This window comes from Tinamus guttatus, unplaced genomic scaffold (genome assembly GCF_059628265.1).
Source record: "Tinamus guttatus ecotype Peru unplaced genomic scaffold, ASM5962826v1 Tinamus_guttatus_pri_ptg000150l, whole genome shotgun sequence".
In the NCBI taxonomy this organism is placed as follows: domain Eukaryota; kingdom Metazoa; phylum Chordata; class Aves; order Tinamiformes; family Tinamidae; genus Tinamus; species Tinamus guttatus.
Genome location: NW_028288684.1, coordinates 17,474,957 through 17,492,547, shown reverse-complemented (window position 1 = coordinate 17,492,547; position 17,591 = coordinate 17,474,957). Strand labels below are relative to the sequence as shown.

The window sequence follows — 17,591 nt, the reverse complement described above, 5'->3', positions numbered from 1 at the left end:
CCTTGTGAAGAGTGCCTATGTGTATGTATAGAGGGAAATACACAGGGAATGATGCATAGAAGGGAATATGTAGGGAATGACGACCAAGTGGAAGTCCCAGTTAGCTTCCCTCCTCACTGCGTGGGCTGTAAGTCCATCTTTGATGGTGCATGGTGTGAGCCGGGGGCCAAATCCACTGCCATAGCAAAGTAAGGATTGTGCCCCTTAGCAGGGCCGTGTTCTGTATATTGATTTAACTCGGGATTTCCCTCCTGTTCTTCCCTTCCCCCTAAGAGATCCTTAAATGTAGTATAAAAATAATCAGAAGTAATTAAAAGGCTGTATTTCTCTAGAGAAAAGAGCAGTTTGAGCCAGATTTGCAGGCAATCAGAAGCCACCAAAGAGAGTTAGGGCTGCTTCATAGAGATGGAGTTTATCTGAGCTTGGGCTGTGAACTGGGGCCTAACTGTGAAGAAACCAGCTGTCCTGAGCTCCTTAGCATCATCAGAGACAGCTAAATGAATCCCACCTGCACTAGGCTGGAACAGCACTGCGTTTCCTAGTAGCATAGACACCCCTTATGGCTAATGATAAACATGTCCAGATGGGATTCCTGCCTCCCTAGGTATCTGGAAAGGCACTTAGGGGTGAGTGTGTTGTGCTACTGCCCTCTGTGCTGTCTGCACAGCAGTGGAGATGACTTGTTTAGATTAGATACGTAACTTTTTGTTGCCTGAAATTAGATGAGGGAAATTCCACACCTGTCATCTTGTGTGGGTTGGGTGACCCCTGTAAGTGCCACTATACTGGGGTCTGTTAGAAAAAACTCTCACTGAAAGAGAAATTTTTTGTTTTGTTTTGTTTTTCAGGCAAAATCAGAAATACTGTGATAATGTCCCTAGTAAGTTTCTTTTGTGTTGAAGATCCTGGTCATTTAGGATGCTTAAATGCTTCGTGGAAAATGTGCGCAGTTGAAGGCCTGTGGGCATTGTGTTTTGTGAAAGCGATTTTTGGCCTAAAGATCTTCAGCAAGCTAAGCACTCTGTGCGTACAGAGCAGCCGACCGTACTCTTAGGAAGCAGCAATTAGAAAGAAAGAATTAGCAGAAATTAGAAGAGAAAGAAAAGTCCATTAACATCTTCCTTTGTGGTAGGAAGTAGGTCAGTGAGCTGAGAGGGACCCTGGACAGACCTGCAGTTCTAGTGCAGTGAGGCTGGGAGAATTAGATGCTGAAGCAGAAACAGTGATTTAATCAGCTGGTGGTGGTCTAAAGTAAAGAATCCCTGATGCAGGGTCATAGTTGCAGAGAGCATCTCCCACTTAGAAGATGGGGCTGCTTTCAGCCTTCTATTTGCATGCAGAGAGAGATAAATCTGTTGTCTTTTTTGTTGTTTGTTTCTTTTTTTTGCCTTTGGTCTTTATGTCCGAAGGGGCTAGAGCAGATTAATTGGGGCTGTGCAAGACTATTCTGTGTAGCCCCTGTGAGTCCTGGCCTCGGCGCGAGGCACTGCCTCTGTGCACGTCCAACGTAAGGCAAGCAGGGGCACCACGGTGGTGGTGGCACAGCAGGACCCCCAACACCGGGCTGTGGCCACGGGCCCTCGAGGTGGCCTGGTTTCATACTTGAAGAAAGTTGTGGTGTGATGAGAGAAGGAAGAAACCTGTCTCACCTCTCCTAGGAAATTAGCGGTAAGAGTCCAATTATTTTGCATGTAATGAGGAGGTCACGGCAAGCAGGGATGGAGTTCGGCAGGGCAGAATAGAAGCGTTCTCGTGCTTCCATTTTGCACTAGAAAAATCTCACCGTTTAATTACGTGGTTATGAATGAAGTTGTGGCTCTTGAGGCTTCAACTGCATGAAGGGAGCCAGTGATCATGATATGTCTGGTGATCATGTAGGCAAGGGTAGGAAAAGGATTGCTGGGGGGAAAATTAAATCTAGGAGAGTAACCATATAGCTTATTTATTCCGAGACATCCTGGGGCTAACTGAAGAGGAAAAAGATTAAGGGTTCAGATGTGTCCGTGTAAAGAAGAGATCAAATCTATTATCATTAACGGTCTTCCTTTTTTTTTTTTTAAGAGAATTTTCTGTTGCCAAGGTCAAACCAATCCTTATGCAGACTTCCGTTAGTCAAGTGCAGGACTGAAACACCGATATTTCAGTGTAGGAATTTTCGAACAACTGAACTGCAGCAACAACTGAGTCACCTGCTGTTGCAGAGGTCGGGGATGCTGGTGAGATGGCAGAAATGGGTGGGATACGCGTTGATGCTGTCTGCCCAACAGTGCTCTGAAACCACCAGTTGGCCACAGGGCTGCAGTAGGAAGCTTGATGGTGCTCTAGGGAATCCCACTCTGCCACAGAAACCATGAGATCCATTGTTCTGAAAGTGCTTTGGGACAGCTGATCTTTTTGTTTGTTTTTGTTTGCTTGCTTTGGTTTCGACAGAGAAGGGTTTTCTCCCAAATGGGAGTGCTTAAGAATATTTCAAAACTATTCTCACTTTCCATCTCTTCTATTTTTTTTTCCTCTTTAGGGAACAGAGGGGAAAAGAAATAACAGAAGAGATGATTGTTGGTGCTCAAAGCTTGTACTTTTGGGCCAAAAAAAAAAAAAAACTTTCCTAAGATCAAATAGGGCATTTTAATAAAAAATAACTGTGTGCACACAATTAACAAGCATTATCATCTAGTTTTTCTCTTTATATGCGTGTGTAAGTGTATATATAATGCAGAGTAAGCCTGAGCTATACAGCTGCTTAGTTTCCAGATCAACTATGATGTAGGTTAAAAGAAAATGAAGTTACAGATATGAAGTGCTTCATGTATTGGTGTCTCTAGACTCTAACAAGGCAGAATTTGAATGGAGACAGCAACAAAATAACGTCTCCATGGACTCAAGTGCCAAATTACAAAAAATGTAAATAAATTAGTTGAGTCATCTTGCTGCTTTGTGGGCTAAGAAAAGGAAGCTCAGCAAGCAATTTCTAGAGTCTTCTGGAATTGTGTAAGTGTACTGGTGCTGTACAGTGGGTACAGAGCGGGGGTACGACATGGTAAAACAATTTCTGTTACAGAGTTGTGTTTTGGTGCAGGTAGTTTCAGAGAAGAAATCATTTTTGATTTAATAAAATTGTATGGTGACATCGGTTCCAGGAGCAATAAAAGTCAAGCCACTGAATCACTGGCTCTTAAAGACGAGTTCAGCCTTCAAGGTATTAAGTGAATTCATAAACGTAGTGGGTTAAATTAACCCAGCTCAGAAATTAATGAAAGGATTAGAGGGAGAGTTTGGTGTTGTTGCCCCTCTGGAGGGGCTTGGTGATGTGCTGCTGTTGTGGGATCCTGTTACTGCAGGCCGTGCTCCTTGTCCCTTTGGAAAGACCTCATTGCACAGGTGGTCTCTCAAAGGAAACCTGATATTTTGGGTTGTGTTGTTTGTGCGTCTCCAGTTATATTAGCTGCTATGGTGTATTTACAATAGAAATAAGGTGATATATATATAAAAGCTATTATCCTTATTCACCAGTACCTTGTACTCAGTGTTGGCTGGTATCATCCAACTGGAAACATTCTTTCTTTGCTGTAACACTAACTTCTCTGGTCTAGGTACTATTGTGTCAGTCTTGGCTTTAGATGGTGGCATATGAATATAAGTGAAAAACTGTCCTAACAAAAACCTCTAGTATGAGATGATGTTTAGAAGGAATTTATGCTTTATTTTACAATCTCAGGCTAAAATTGAAGGGGAATATGTTATTATTATCATATTATTATATACAATTATCTCTACTTACTATTGTGCGTTTTGCACTTTCATGACAATTAAACCGAGAGCTCGTGGCAGCACTTGTTTTACTGTGCAGCTCCAGAATAGGAATTCTCTTGTGCAGGGCTTGTCATCAGCTTAATGGGTAAAGAATGATGATAGTGGACACTTTGATATAAATCTGATTTTCGTATAGTACTAGTGCTGTTTCTCATCCAAGTCCAGGCTGCAGTCTGTCCTTTTCTGGTTGTGCCTCGTTTTGCCTTCCACAGCTTCAGTAAGTCACTGTGCAAAAAGAACTCCAAAATATTTTAAAATTATTGTTTCTGTCATGGTTTTTGTACTGTAGTGGTACACCTCATAAGATATATAATTTATGTATATTGGAGTTGACTTGTATTTTTTTATGAGAAGAAACATTTTTCTTTTGCTTTCCCTGTCTTATAAAAGCCTTTTTTTTTTTTTTTTCCCCCTCCAGTCATGTGTACCTTCCAAAAATGTAGGCTCCTCGTTCTTGTTCTGAGACTGTGGCGGGTGAAGATTGACTCTGTCTAACTCTTTGGGAGAGTGACATTGGGGACTTTTTTTTTTTCTCCTCCTGTTTCTGAGTTAGTCTCAGATTAATTTTTTTTTTGTATTGCTTTCTGGAAATAAAAATATGGCGAGATAATATGCCCATGTGAAAGTAATATCTGTCTATGAGCAGGTGTATAGAAAAAAGTTATGTGTTCTACAGAAATGGAATATTTATGCATATGTATATATATTAGTTTACATATATTCCTGTATTTCTAATTTAAAAAAAAGATAGGGTGAACTGTTGCTGTAAGCTTCTAAGTAATCTCATATTTTTGAGGTGTCCTTCCTTTTCAAGTCAGGTAGATGCAGTCCACATTCAAGTTGCTAATTCATGAAATGCAGGATGCTTTCCTTCTCATTAAAATGTATTTGTTTGTTTTGCAGTGAGAAGAGCTTCCTTAAGATGTTTCTTTTGATCTCTGATAATGTCCCAGACTCGCTAGGACTGCTGGCATGCAGTGGTGTTTATCTCATTTCAATTTTACATCCACTGCTAATTGAACTTGAATAATATAACCTCATTGCACTAACTGTTTTAATTTCTAGGTCTCGCAATCATGTCCAACAAGATGCCGGTGGTGTTAGTGTTTGGAAATCGCTCCCTATCTGTAATTGGAAGCCTTTTTCATGTGCATGCCTGTTGGTTTTCTGGCTGTTTATTGGATTTTATTCATTTTAAGAAGTGGAGGGAAAACAATGAGGAAAGATGTTCATTTTTGCAGAATTAATTTTTTTGGAAACTTGGGTTTGTAATCTCTTAAGTTTCTAGGGAAGCAACGTGATGCAGACGGGCAGCTGAAGCGCTTGTCCTAGCAGCTGCAGAGTGAAGTTAGCAAAGCCCCTGGTCTGCCCTGCTGCCCATGCTGGAGCTGGTGAAGGTGGTGGTTGCCTCTCGCTCCCATTTTGATGCTGCTCTCTTTCTCGAGGCCGTTTATCCTTCAGAGAGGTTGAAAGGGGTTGCTGAGGGAGTGAATAAAACTAAATTTCCTATAGCTCTGTCTGGAGGAAAACTCTGAGAGGAGGGAGGAGGTGAGAATGTGAGCTTTCTCCAGCAACTTAGATTGTAGAGAAATGTGAAACTTTACAGTTTTCTCCCATCTCTCTCTCTCTCCAAAGATAACACAAAAAATAGATAGGACTTGGAGACAGTTTTCTGACAGAAATCCCAGAACCTTCATTCCCAGAAGCTGAGATAGTGACAAGAAGCTAGTTACTCAGCAAGGAGTTACCCATGAATTTCTGTTGACTGAGTTATATCCTCCAGCAAGCAGGTGTCACATAAATGTTTGGATTCTTTGCAGTGCATATTTGCATATTTCAGGCCTTCTGGTACTTATGACTCTAGTTTGGTTTGCCCAAGTCTTAAAGAGAGCGAACAGGCAAGCCTCTGAATTTGTACAGGATCCTTGTGTAGTGACTTTAAGCCCGGGATGCCCAAGGCTGGGCTACTCAATGCAAAGGTCTCCTTGTCCTACCAACCCAGCTGTGATGTGGACTCCCTGCAGGCCCTGGGACTGCTGGCGTGTTGTGGAGACTTAACAGTCCTGGAAAAGTCAGAGCACCAGGGAGATTAGGTGTGAAACTGGATGTGTAAGCTTAGACCCCAAAGTTGAGTGGTTGACCTTGTGTCCTACAAGCGCGCTTTACGTGTTTGGTGGTATTATAACACCTGGCTTTCAGGCTTTGTCAAATGCTTCTGCAATATTTCTTCACTCTTTGCTGAAAAATTTAGAGATGTTAGACTGTTCTTTATGCTGTCTTTTTTGGCTGTGTGGAGGCTTGAATACTCTCTTAGCCTAAAATGGTGTGAAGTGGTGTATGCGCAGTCATCTGATGGTTCCCCTCTGAGCTGCATCTCTTCTGTAGCAATGACCCTGAAGTGTCATCCCAGGCAAGTGCCCTGTTCCCTCTGCCTGGAGCAGCCATCAGCATTGCTTTCTTTGTACTTTTCTTTTTGCCTTCATGCAAATATGTCTGAATTGTGGGAATCCCTTCCCACCCCTCCCCCCATGTCGATAGAATAACACTTGGCAGCTGGAAGCATTTTTATTTTCACAATAAAAAGTATTTCTGTAAATTTTTCACTTTTGTCGTCTTTGTTGGAATGATGAAGGTTGACAATATGCCGTCTGTAATCTCTGATATATTTTTATCTGGTACGTTAATAGATTTCCTTAGTACTTGAGGAGGAGCAAGTTCCAACTTACTTGTTGCTAATCAGAACGTGAAGAAAGCTTTTTTTTTTGTTTGTTTTTTCCCCTAAAGCTGTAATTCAAGGTTATGCATGTGCAAAAATAGCTTTAGGCAACAATAAATATTTTCTTCGGCAGGTCTAGCTCATTCTATTGACATATTGTTTTGTAAACTGTGGGTGACTTGCATTGTTCTCAACCAAAATAACTTGCATCAATCAGCATAAGAGGGTAATTAATTTACATATTTTCATTATGGAAATGTTCCAGACCTTTTCTTTCCTTTTTTTTTTTTTTTCCTTATGTACAGTGCTAGACTGGAGAAAGAGAGGAAAAGTGCAGTAACGTCTTAGATATGTAGCTTGTTGTTAAGTTATCTTTCACTTTTGCTTATGCTGGAGAAAACATTCTGATCCTCTTAAATTTGGGCAAGGCGTAGCATTGAATAAAAATCAAATGAGAGCTTGGAGTGAAATTGGGTTTTGTGCCCCTGCCACACATCAGCACAGCCTTAAGGAGATGACAGGAGGCCGAGTATTGTATGCAGTAGTGCAATGCAGTCCAAAGTGCTCGTCACAGAAGGCACTCGAGAGTTAACTGTTTCTCTTCTGGATAAGGACCTGAGCTCAGATCAGCAGGGGAGCATATGGCAGATACAGAGGCTGGGAGGATTTTTCTAAGATGTGTGCCTTGGAAATATCCACTTGCCAACGTATGCTGCATATGGTCTTTGAAATGCTAAGCGTGTTGGAGCAAGGCAGCAAGATCCACCTTGGTCTTGCTCGTCCGTCATTCAGGGTTAGTTAAACAGCAGCTTCTGGTGAAATGCAGAGCTGTGTGGTTACCATTACACCTGGATTGGCAGGAGGTAGCTGCTAGGCTGTGAGCTCCTGTATCTGGAGGTGTAGTGCAGTATCTTTTCCTCTCCTCCATTGCGTTCGCTTGGTCATTCTGATGGTTTTTAATGCACTTTTTTTTTGGTGCTTCGCTGCAAGGACTCGGGCAAAGTCACCTGAGTGCTGCTGAGCTCTCTAGAGCCAGAGCCTTCCTGTGCTCTTCCCAGATACCTGGGAGGCCGGATGTATTTTCCAATTTGCTGGCAAAGATCTAGTGAGGTGCCTGACCCCATCAAAGCCCCTGTGGTTATTCCCTGAGGGACTGTAGGGGCCAAAGAGGCCTGTATAGAAGTATGGCCGCTGTGGCTGGTGGTGTCTTGACAAGGGGATTAGACCCCAGTGCTCTTTCTTTGCTAGCTCTCGCAAAGTTTGAGATCTGACTTTATTCTCTACCAATGTGAGCTCACTCTGCTTGCCTTTCTTTTCCATGAAAACAGAGGTGTTTGTTAGGAATTAGGATCTTGCATTTAAGAAAGCTTCTTCGGAGTGGTCCCCTTTTTGGTGTCCCAGTTGCTTCAAAGCATGTGATTGGCAGACCTGAGCACTGGCTCTCCACATCCCAACTCAGTGCATTTCTGTCCTTTGCTCTATGCTGAACTGATGTGGTTTGAAAGCAAAGCAGAATTTGCAAGTTAATCTAGTGAAAACTTAAGTGCTTCAGGTTTTAATCTCTTCCTAGAAGATAGCTGATGGCTGCAGCACATGATGCCAAATACAGGCACCCAGACAGCACAGCCGTGCTAGCAGTGAGCAAGCGCTCCCAATCTTTGTCTTTGTAATGACTTTATGATAGCAGCTTGAAAATTAATGGTTTTTCTTTTATCATTTTATCTGATTATCTGTTTAGTCGTCTCCCTTTGTAGAAGGGTCTACATACAGTCTGTATTCCTCTTCCATCTCCACTGCTTTTGAAGGCTCCAGTCTGGGATCCGTTGTCCTGGCAGCACTTGATTTTTGGATAGAGCACAACTGGCTGAGGCCCAAAGCCAACTGGTACTGTGCTCAGTGAGCACTGTGATGTTTAAATAGGCATGAAGGCTGGAACTAGGTTGTCTAAACACGGATCTACTGACACATTAAGAGCTACACATATCACCTTGTTGTTGGTCCCCAAGGGCATGGTCACCTGTAGTTTCTCAGGTATGTCCAGGATGCCACCATGCTCACATGCTTGGGCATTGAAACTCTTTTTAAGTGCTTGTGAATGAGGTGATAACTTGCTATTCAAGGAGGAAAATCAGTCTGTATCTTAATGCAATGTGGCACTTTACAATATTTTTCTTTCCTGGCAAAGCACAAAGCAGAAGGCTATTTAATACTCATACAGTTACGCTAGTTTAATAAATCCATTGGTCAGCAAATTAGAACCTTTTTTTTTTTTTTTTTTTTTTTTTTTTAGGAGAAAGGGAGAAAGTGTAATGGTGTAATGAAGGTGAGTTGGAAGGTAGTAATATATTAAAAACAAGTTCACAGAGATAAATCCTATTGGGATGTGCCTGCAGTTCAGTAGCATACGACTGCCGCAGAGCAGACATTCTGGGCCATGCAGGGGAGTTAGGTGTGCATTGAGGTCTTCCATTATTTTAATTTATTTTGCTGTCATGCCTTGAGACTAGAAGCAAGCTTGCAAGCTATCTGGTGCATTTAATAACTGGGTATTATTAAAATAAATCTTAGCAAGGGGAAGCTGGAAAAATAAATGAGAGATGCCCAAAAACTAAAAGAGAAAAAGAATCCCAAGTTCTTTGGTTATAAAATAGCTCCTGGCTGGTGTCTGGTACGGGGGTAGGCAGTTTGCCCACAGGTCTGCCTGAACAGATCTCACTGAACAGGTAGAACTGGGAAATAAATACGAACAACAACTTGGTCTTTTTACTAATCTTGAATACCCAACAAGTGTGTGTATATATACATGTGTATGTATGTGTACATATATGTATATGACTGTATACATGGAAACATACACTTTTTGTTTGAACTGTGCCAAAGTCCTGCAGCTTGCAGGACCCAGCCTACCTGCTTTCTGTCCTCCTGAATGGAAATGTGTATTCTTCCAAATGCTACTTCAAAACTATTTCCAAGATGAATTCTTTTAGTTTTTACAGGTTAAATTCCCTTCCCCCTGCTTTTTTTCCACATTTAATAAATATCTTTACAAAGAATGTTTTTATACAGTTTTACTAGGTGACTTGTGTGCATCTCTGAATACCGAGTTGTTGTTACAGTTCTTGAGGATTTAGTTTTGTTTTAATGTGCTCCTAAGTAGCAGTAGTCTGCTGTGGAGGGCTTTGGGAAACGAAGGTGTCACTGCTTTGGAGAAGGTGCAGAGTGGCAGCACCACGGATGGTCCCTCTGGAAGGCAGTGGGATCGAGACTCCTGGTTGCATGCTGGCATTCGAGCAAAGTTGCCATGATGAACTCTCTGTGCAAGGGAGAGCTACTGTTCCCAACTCCCACCAATTTTCCTTGTCGTTTCAGTTTGGGTTCAATTGTCCACTGGACGCCCAAGAACTCTTGTGTAGTCTTCCTCAGTGCGCAGGGGCAACCGTTTCCAGCCTTGAGTTGGTTGGATTTCAGCAAACGGTGGCTAGGAGTGATTCCTGTGTTGCATATATGTGATTGCAGAACGCTTCCAGAATGAATGCAGCTCTGCAGAGTTGCTTTAATGAGCTGGAATGGTGATTCTGGCTTATTCTGCTGCATCTTGCAGCACTTCACTTGGCTGAAATACCTTTTTTTTATTCTTATAATAGCCCTGCTGATTTGGATTTTAATTGCAGATATTACAGCTGTCAAAGAAAAGGAAAGATGTCCAGATGATTGTGTGCATAGTATGAATAGAAGCTGGGGACATGACAAGTTCCAACCTTTAGATCTTCCTTTGTTCAACACTATCACAGATAGGCCTGGATGTTAGAGTGATTAGATGGAACAGAGTCTCCTTATAATGTTAAGATGACCCTGAAATGCACCGTGCCTCATTATATACGCTATGTTATATACACTAAGCTAATCTGATAAGTGTATATTGTACAAGGACTTCAGGGTTAGTAATGGCAGTAAACAGGGATAGATGTTACATATGCTACTTGAAACCTGATTGTTGATAAATAGCATAGACTTTAGTAAAATACAAAGACTATGATTTCAAAATTCAGCTAGACCCCAAAATTTACATTTAATTTTTTTTATCTTACTAGAAATAAAAAGATTGGTCCCCAGACTGCATTTGCAGTGTTCATCAATCAACGTTAATAAGTCGGAAAGACCCTTCTGGGTAAGGGAACGGACTTGTCTCCATGCAGACGTGTCGGTAACAGCCATCAAGCAAGCGGTCTGTCATCCTTGCTGTCTGCCTTCATTGTCTGTTGATTGAGTTCTCTGGTTGTACAAGTTCATGAATTGCCATATGGAAAGAGGCACGTTAGTCTGGCTTTTTTTTTGTAGTTTTTTTTTTTTTTTTTTTCTTTCTCCATTTTGGTGCCCTGGAGGATGGATTTTTGGCTCACTGCAGGAGGTTCTCTGGTGGGTTCCTCAGGCAAAGCTGCCACAGTTGATCACGAGACCGTCTGCCCCAGCTCATTACCAACATAAAAGGGAGAAAAGATATCAGGGTAAAAACCTCTGAGCTGACTTGGTAAATAAGTGCAATGCTAACGAGGCAGATCGAAGAATTCAGAGGGCAATATTGACTTTGAGCTGTTCAGTGTGATGGAGAGAACAGCAGGAAGCTGTTCCTGGGAGGGGAGCAGGGACCCTCTCTGCTAAACAAGGAAATTTGGGCAGGGGATGTGAGGGGTATATGCATAGTAGGGGATGTGAGGAGTTTTTGCATGGTAGCACATCTTGGTGATCCTTTTGGGATCCCCAGAAATGCAGCGTTGCTGGTGTGTGAAAATTTCCTCTACTTTTCATATGTTTAGTATTAATCATTTAGTTGAACATCTACATGATCAAAGCTAAAGTCAGGTCTAGTAAATGTTACAGTTAAAAGATTTGGTCCTTAGAGAAGTACAGGACTTCTTTCCAGTTCCTATCGTGAAAGATAATATATGTCGGGGTCGTGGAGAGTTTAATTATGCCCTTGCAGCTTTCTAATATGCCTGGAGGGAATTTTCTGAAGCTTGACAACAACAACAACAAAAGCAGGAGACAGGATGGATAATGTGATTGTTTCTTATTTATTTATTTTTTACTTTGTTTTGCTTGAAGTGCAGAAAATTGGATGGCAGATTGTTGCTTAATTATCAATAAAACTTTTTATTTTTTCTGCTCTTTATTACTTCATAAGCTCAATAATAAAATTCATTTGATCTCCCCCACCCCCAATATGAGTGACAGGGGAAAGTTTGTTCCAAAGATGTTTTTATTGGCCTGTGTTTGTAGTTAAACCAATTACATAAGCTAAAAAGAGTGTTAGCAGTTGAGACTGTCGGGTTCTCCGTGCTCTGAGTGTGTAGGTGCTCAGAAACAGTCTGTCCTGGGTTACAGTCTGTCCTGGCGGTACGATACTTAACTTCGACTTCATTTTTATTCCTTAGCACTTGGTTGAAGTGAAAGGAAAGGCAAGATGAGTTTTCCTGTCTGAAAGGACTCTTAATAAGAGACTCAATATTTAAGAGGCCTGTGGGATTCTTTTTAAGTTACAAGAGCCATTGGGATTACATTGCAGCCTCACCCAGGGGAGGAGAAGAGAAAGAGAAGTGCTGGCACACCGGTGCTAACTGCAACAATTATCTTGAGCTGCCATTTCTTAATGAAGAGTTTGCAGAGTGAATGTGGAGAGGCTTTCTTGTTGTTTTGGTAGCTTTTATTTTTCTCTCCAGCTTTAAAAATATTGCAGCAAGGCCTTATCCTGAGCACTGGTCTCTTGGTGGAGGTAGCTGAGCTTTTGCCTTTCCGAAGATGCTCTCAAACCCTGTGGCTTCTTTCTTTTAGTCATGAGTAGCCAGTGTTACTCACTTGTTTGCTTATTGCTCTGTATCCGTCAGCCTGGGGCTCATATTCCACTCATCCTTGTTGCAGGAAAAAAGGGAGGAGGTTCTTGGCATCTCATATCATTTACACCATTTATGAGCAAGTGATTTGAAAACATAATCTCTAGAGAAGGTAATGTGAATAAAAGTGGGGAATTTAAGGAAATTTCACCTGATGACCAAACCCTATAATTATGCAAGCCAGAAAGTAGGTGTTGTTTTTCAAAGAGGCCAAAAAAGCTTTGCAACCCACTCTCAAATGGAAGGGAAGTAAAAGTAATAATGAAAAAGGGGTTTGTTCATGGTCTGTTTCCACCTGCATAGGGAGAAGATTACTGAGACGAGGTAGTTCTTTAATATGTCAGATAGAGGTGTAATGAGACCCAGTGTTCTGGAAAGTAGAACTGAAAGAAATAAGGCACACTTGCATTTTTCTTTTTACAGTGAAGCCAATTAACCATTGGGGAAAAACTCAGCCAGAAGTGTGATGCATGACTTTTGCTTGCTTTCACAATTGGATGCTTTTCCAGAAGAAATGCTGTGGTTCAGGTTTTTGAAGTGGGCTTCATCCAAGAACCCTTTGAAATTCATAACTTGTACAGGAGAGCTGAATAGATGAATCAAAAAGTGTGCTCTTGGCCTTAAATTGAGTGGAATGCTTGCCTTAGTTGCATTGGTGTGTGTGTGTTTCCAGTGCGTTCCTTTGAAGATCTGTAATAGGTGAGAAATGGAAATATTCTTGTCCTAGGGAAGTGGCATTTGTAAACATGAGTATTGTGTTCTGTTTGTTTTGATGTGCTTTTTGATACCTGCACTAGTGTGCTCGGCAGTACTGTGTGCTTTGCTTCCTGAGCACGGGTTGAGCTGCTGCTGGTGCTGCAGTAATGTGCAAGGTACACATTGGAGGTGCCCTCTGCTTCAGGAGAAAGCGTTCTACGACCAGGTGGTGGTTTAATGCTAAGTGGGATTGAGACCGTTAATCAGATAATTAGGTTAATAGCGTAGTGCCATGCCAAGATAGAAGAGACATTGAGTCACTTTTCAGAAGAAGAAGCGAGAGCGCTGTGGGGGACTCTGCCACCCTCGTTAGTTATCAAGTTATCAAAATGCTAAACTAGCTTCTGGTGCATGCGGACCTGGGGGATAGTTAGGTGCAGGGTTTGGTGGGAGGTAAGTCTGTTGATTACTGCCTTGTCCTGAGGAGAAAGGAGGAAACTGGGATCAATCTGTTCTTATAAGATTGAACAGTCCTCTTTTTTTTTTTTTTTTTTTTTTTTGAATTCCCCTATCATTTAACATGGTATGGAGGTCCTAGATTAGCCTTGCCTTGGAGTTCACAGAATGAATCCCCATTTAAATATCACCATTGAACAGTTACCTTATTCCTTATGAAAACATGTACCTTGTGTTTTCAACCTCTAAGACCTGAAGGTGTTTCCAAAGCTGCTAGGTCAAGTGTGTAATGGAAATGTAGGGAAAAATGCCATCCTCAGCATCTGGGAAACGTTGCTTGGTCAGTGCTTCCTTCCTATAGATGCAAACCAGCAGACCTTCTCCTCCTCTGCTGTCAGCAGAGTGGCCGTGGACCTGAAGATATCCCACTGGGAGGTGTTGTCACCACAGCTAGCAAGAGATCCCCGTTTTGGCCATGTCTGCCTATGCAGGCTTCACCCCGCAAGAGCAGGGTCCTGGTTTGGAGCGGTGGGGAGGCAGTGGTGCTTGGAGGAGGCTCCGTTGTCTTGTGGAGGATCTGCTGCGGTGCAGATGCTGCACAGCTGTTCGCAAGATCCTTACCTGGGCCCTCGGCCAACTTTATCAAACTCAGATGCTTAAAGTTAGGTTTCTAAATCTACACTTAGGCACCCGCTAGGTCGTTCTAGAGCTGCACTAATCATCAGCATTTCCTACTTAATTTGTTTATGTTCAGCTCTAGGGCTGGATTCTGTGAGGCTTCACAAACCAGTGCATGTGGTTGCGCCTGAGACACTGTGTCTGGTTGTGCTTGTAGTGATGTGGCCATTGCCATGCCGAGCAGCAGAGACACTGCTCTCTGCTCCTTAGAGCAGCTTAAAGATGTTTAAAGGCAGATGGGCCAAGTGGAGAGGATATGGAAGAATCTTTGGTGGGGTTACTTAAGAACAGTTCTCGCTATGAGGGGAGAATAGCCTTCCTTCTTCTCCATATCAAGACCCATGTGGGTGACACTGTGCTTTGTGTTTGCTTGGTCCCTTGGAGATGGGGCACATGGCATCAGCTGAGACTTACCTGCTCACCAGCAACTGTGTGCCCCGGAGGCTGCACCTCTGCCCCGCACTGCAGACGGGGCTCCCAGGTGTCTTGTATGAGCCTCTGCAGAATGTGGTGGGTGCTTTGGCAGTGGCTCTTGTTGTACCGTGAGCCTCACGGTATGTGGCCGCTTAAAATCCTTCTTGTCATCATTAGGAAACTGAAATTCAGTGGCAGTTTCACGTTGGCACAGTACCCCATGAGAAAGAAAAGTAGAGAGGCATGAAAGTAGGTCACAGACTCCCCTGCCTGCCCTTATTTGTTTATATATTTATAGGGCTGTGTTCAGAGCTAGAAGCACCAAGAATCCACCCAGGCAAGATGCATTTCCTACCTCGTTCTGTAGTATCCTTGTTTCTGGCATGGGAGTTGAAAGGAAAGAAATGCTGGAGAGTTTAGTTGATTTCCCATACAATTATTATTAATATTTTAGGTGGGTCTATATACTTTTATTATGATTGGGTACCAGGCATTGTGCAGACTGATTTGACTGTCCCTCTGCCAAAGAGTTAGTGCTCCAGGTAGACGAGCCAAAGCACAGATGAGAAATGAGATTGTTTAAACTTAAAGTTGCTGATGTGTGTGAAAAGTGTCTAGATGCTTGTGTTTCATCAAAGTGCAAATAAAGCACTTTGAGGTAGCTGTTTGAGGCCTTCTAACCCTAGAGGTTCTGGCAGTATGAACAGCACCTGTACTGCAGCTGTGAAGTGCTGTGTTGCAGGAGAGCCTGGCGTGGACATCCTCCACTCCTGCTTTTAAAGCTGTTGTCATCAGGAATCTAAGGGCTGGGAGGGGAGCAAGCGAAGAGGGAGCCTGACCCTGCAGCATGGTTTGGATGGTTTGTTGGAGGGAAGAAGGAATGAAAACAGTTAAGAGACTACATGGCAGGGCTGCCTACAGTCATTGGACAGCTCTGAGCTTTTGCATACCCGGAGTCTCTCAGAGACTTGTTTCATGCAGTTGTTGTCCAGATGATCAAAGGAATATTTGGCAAGGTCTTGAGTTCCCTGAACGCGCAGCTGTAACTGAGATCTGTGTTCAGGCATCAGTGCTTTGGGTTGAGCAGGATGGATTGTGTCCAGCTCTGCGGACCTGTGGTCTGTGAAGGTTTTGGGTCCCTGGGCACTCCACCTGCTCCGTATGAGTGGACAGGCTGTGATTATTCCCTCCCTTGGCCTGAGCAGAGGGAAATAGTGAGGTGGCACCAAAGGGAGCCCAGAGCAGGCTCCTCTGAACAGCAGCGCAGGCCTCCCAGCAGCGTCTTTTGGAAGCTGGAATTTTTGTGTAATATAAAACAGGACCAGAAGGAAATTCAAGTAGCTGCTCTGTGTTTATACAGTGTTTTTCCAGGTTAGTTCCTGGCTTCATTTGGCTCAAATATGCACAGTGCTTAATAAGAAATAATAATAATAGTATAAACCCCACCTTAGCTGGCTTCCTGTGGGGGACTTTGCTGATTGTTCTGAGGACCGTTCATCACTTCTTAAAAAGTTAACTTAAACAAAACAAGGGATTGTGGCTGTTTCTGAGTGCCCCGACTCTGGGGCTGTTGCTTAGCTACCGCTTGGCAATGACCTTTCCCCACAGAAGGGATGTTTGGAGGCTCCGGCTGAAATGGCCCGACAAAAGACAAGAACACAAAACCCTTGGGTGACTGGGCCCCGAGATCTCCGCTCCGAACGCAGCACTTTCTGCTCGCACTGGGAGCTCCTGCATTTTCTGCATGATCCTTCAAAGCCAGTGGCAATGTTGTGTGGTGGAGTCTGTGGGCTAGGCCTTAAATGTAGAGCACGGAATCTTTAGTGTCTGAGACAACACTCTTGCAGGAGGTTCCTCTGTGCAACGCAATGAGAGGTCTCTAATTTATGATCCTGCGGAAGAGGGGGAGCACTTGCAAGAGGGAAAAGCATCACGTTTCTGCAGGGCAGTGCGCAGTATCCTGGCCCTTCCGGGCTTCCGGGCAGCTCAGTGCTCCCTCATTCCTGACACGGGCATTGGATTTGTTTGTGACACTTCTTGTGGCAAGGAACAGCATTGGAGGGACTTACTGGCCAGTGAGGGTTGGGAACACCAGAATGGAGACCTTGGCTGTACTGTCCTCTGTCCCCATGGTCCAGAGGGGAACACTGTGGGATGTTGCAGAGAGAAGGGCAGGGAACTGTCCCAATTCAAAACTTTCCAGACTCTGAAATGTGGCACTGAAGACAGACGGCTGTTCTTACCAGATCAACAAGTAGTTTTCAGAGAGAGAAAGGAAGTTAAGGCTTTCTGCATGTTGCAGATGAGATTTTAAGTATCCAGTGGGCTGAGAACACAAAGCTTGACTTTGTTTTGGTTTGTGTATTTTTTTGTGCATTTAGTTTAAACACGGTAGGTTCAGTCCATCACCTCCACTACTTTCGATGTCTCTTATCCTTCTGGCCTTTCTTTAAGTGGGGCATTCTCCTCGCTTGTTTTATTCTGGGGAAAGGGAGTGTTTTTGGTGGAATCAAGCCCTTTTTTTCTAACTCAAGCAGTGGGACCTCACAGATGTGTGTGGCCACGTGAGAACCCCTTGGTAGACACCCATACAAGACTAGGTATGCACAATGGGAAAAGCAAAGGAAACTGCTAGTGTCTGGCAGATTTGGCATCTGAGCAGATGCTCTCATTTTATGAGAACAGGAGAGCTTAGTTTTGAACCCTTATATTAGAAGTCTTTTGCTTGTGTCAAAACCAGGGAGGGAAAAAGTGAGACTTTATCATAGCTCTTCATAGGTTATCAAGATACAATTTCATGAAATAGATGCTATAGTCCAGAGTAATTTTACCAACTGCTTTTATTCAATAGATTATTTAAAAGCTGATAGTATGAATTCTGAAATGCTAAGAAAACACAAATTAAAAAAACTCACTGGGAAAATGATTTTTCG

The 17,591-nt window shown here is 43.0% G+C and overlaps 1 protein-coding gene across 4 annotated transcripts in view; it reads left to right on the top strand.

The window, feature by feature from the left end:
* FAT3 (FAT atypical cadherin 3) overlaps positions 1 to 17,591 on the top strand; it is a 378,200-nt gene that overhangs the window by 9,468 nt on the left and 351,141 nt on the right. The gene's annotated exons all lie outside the window — the stretch shown is intronic.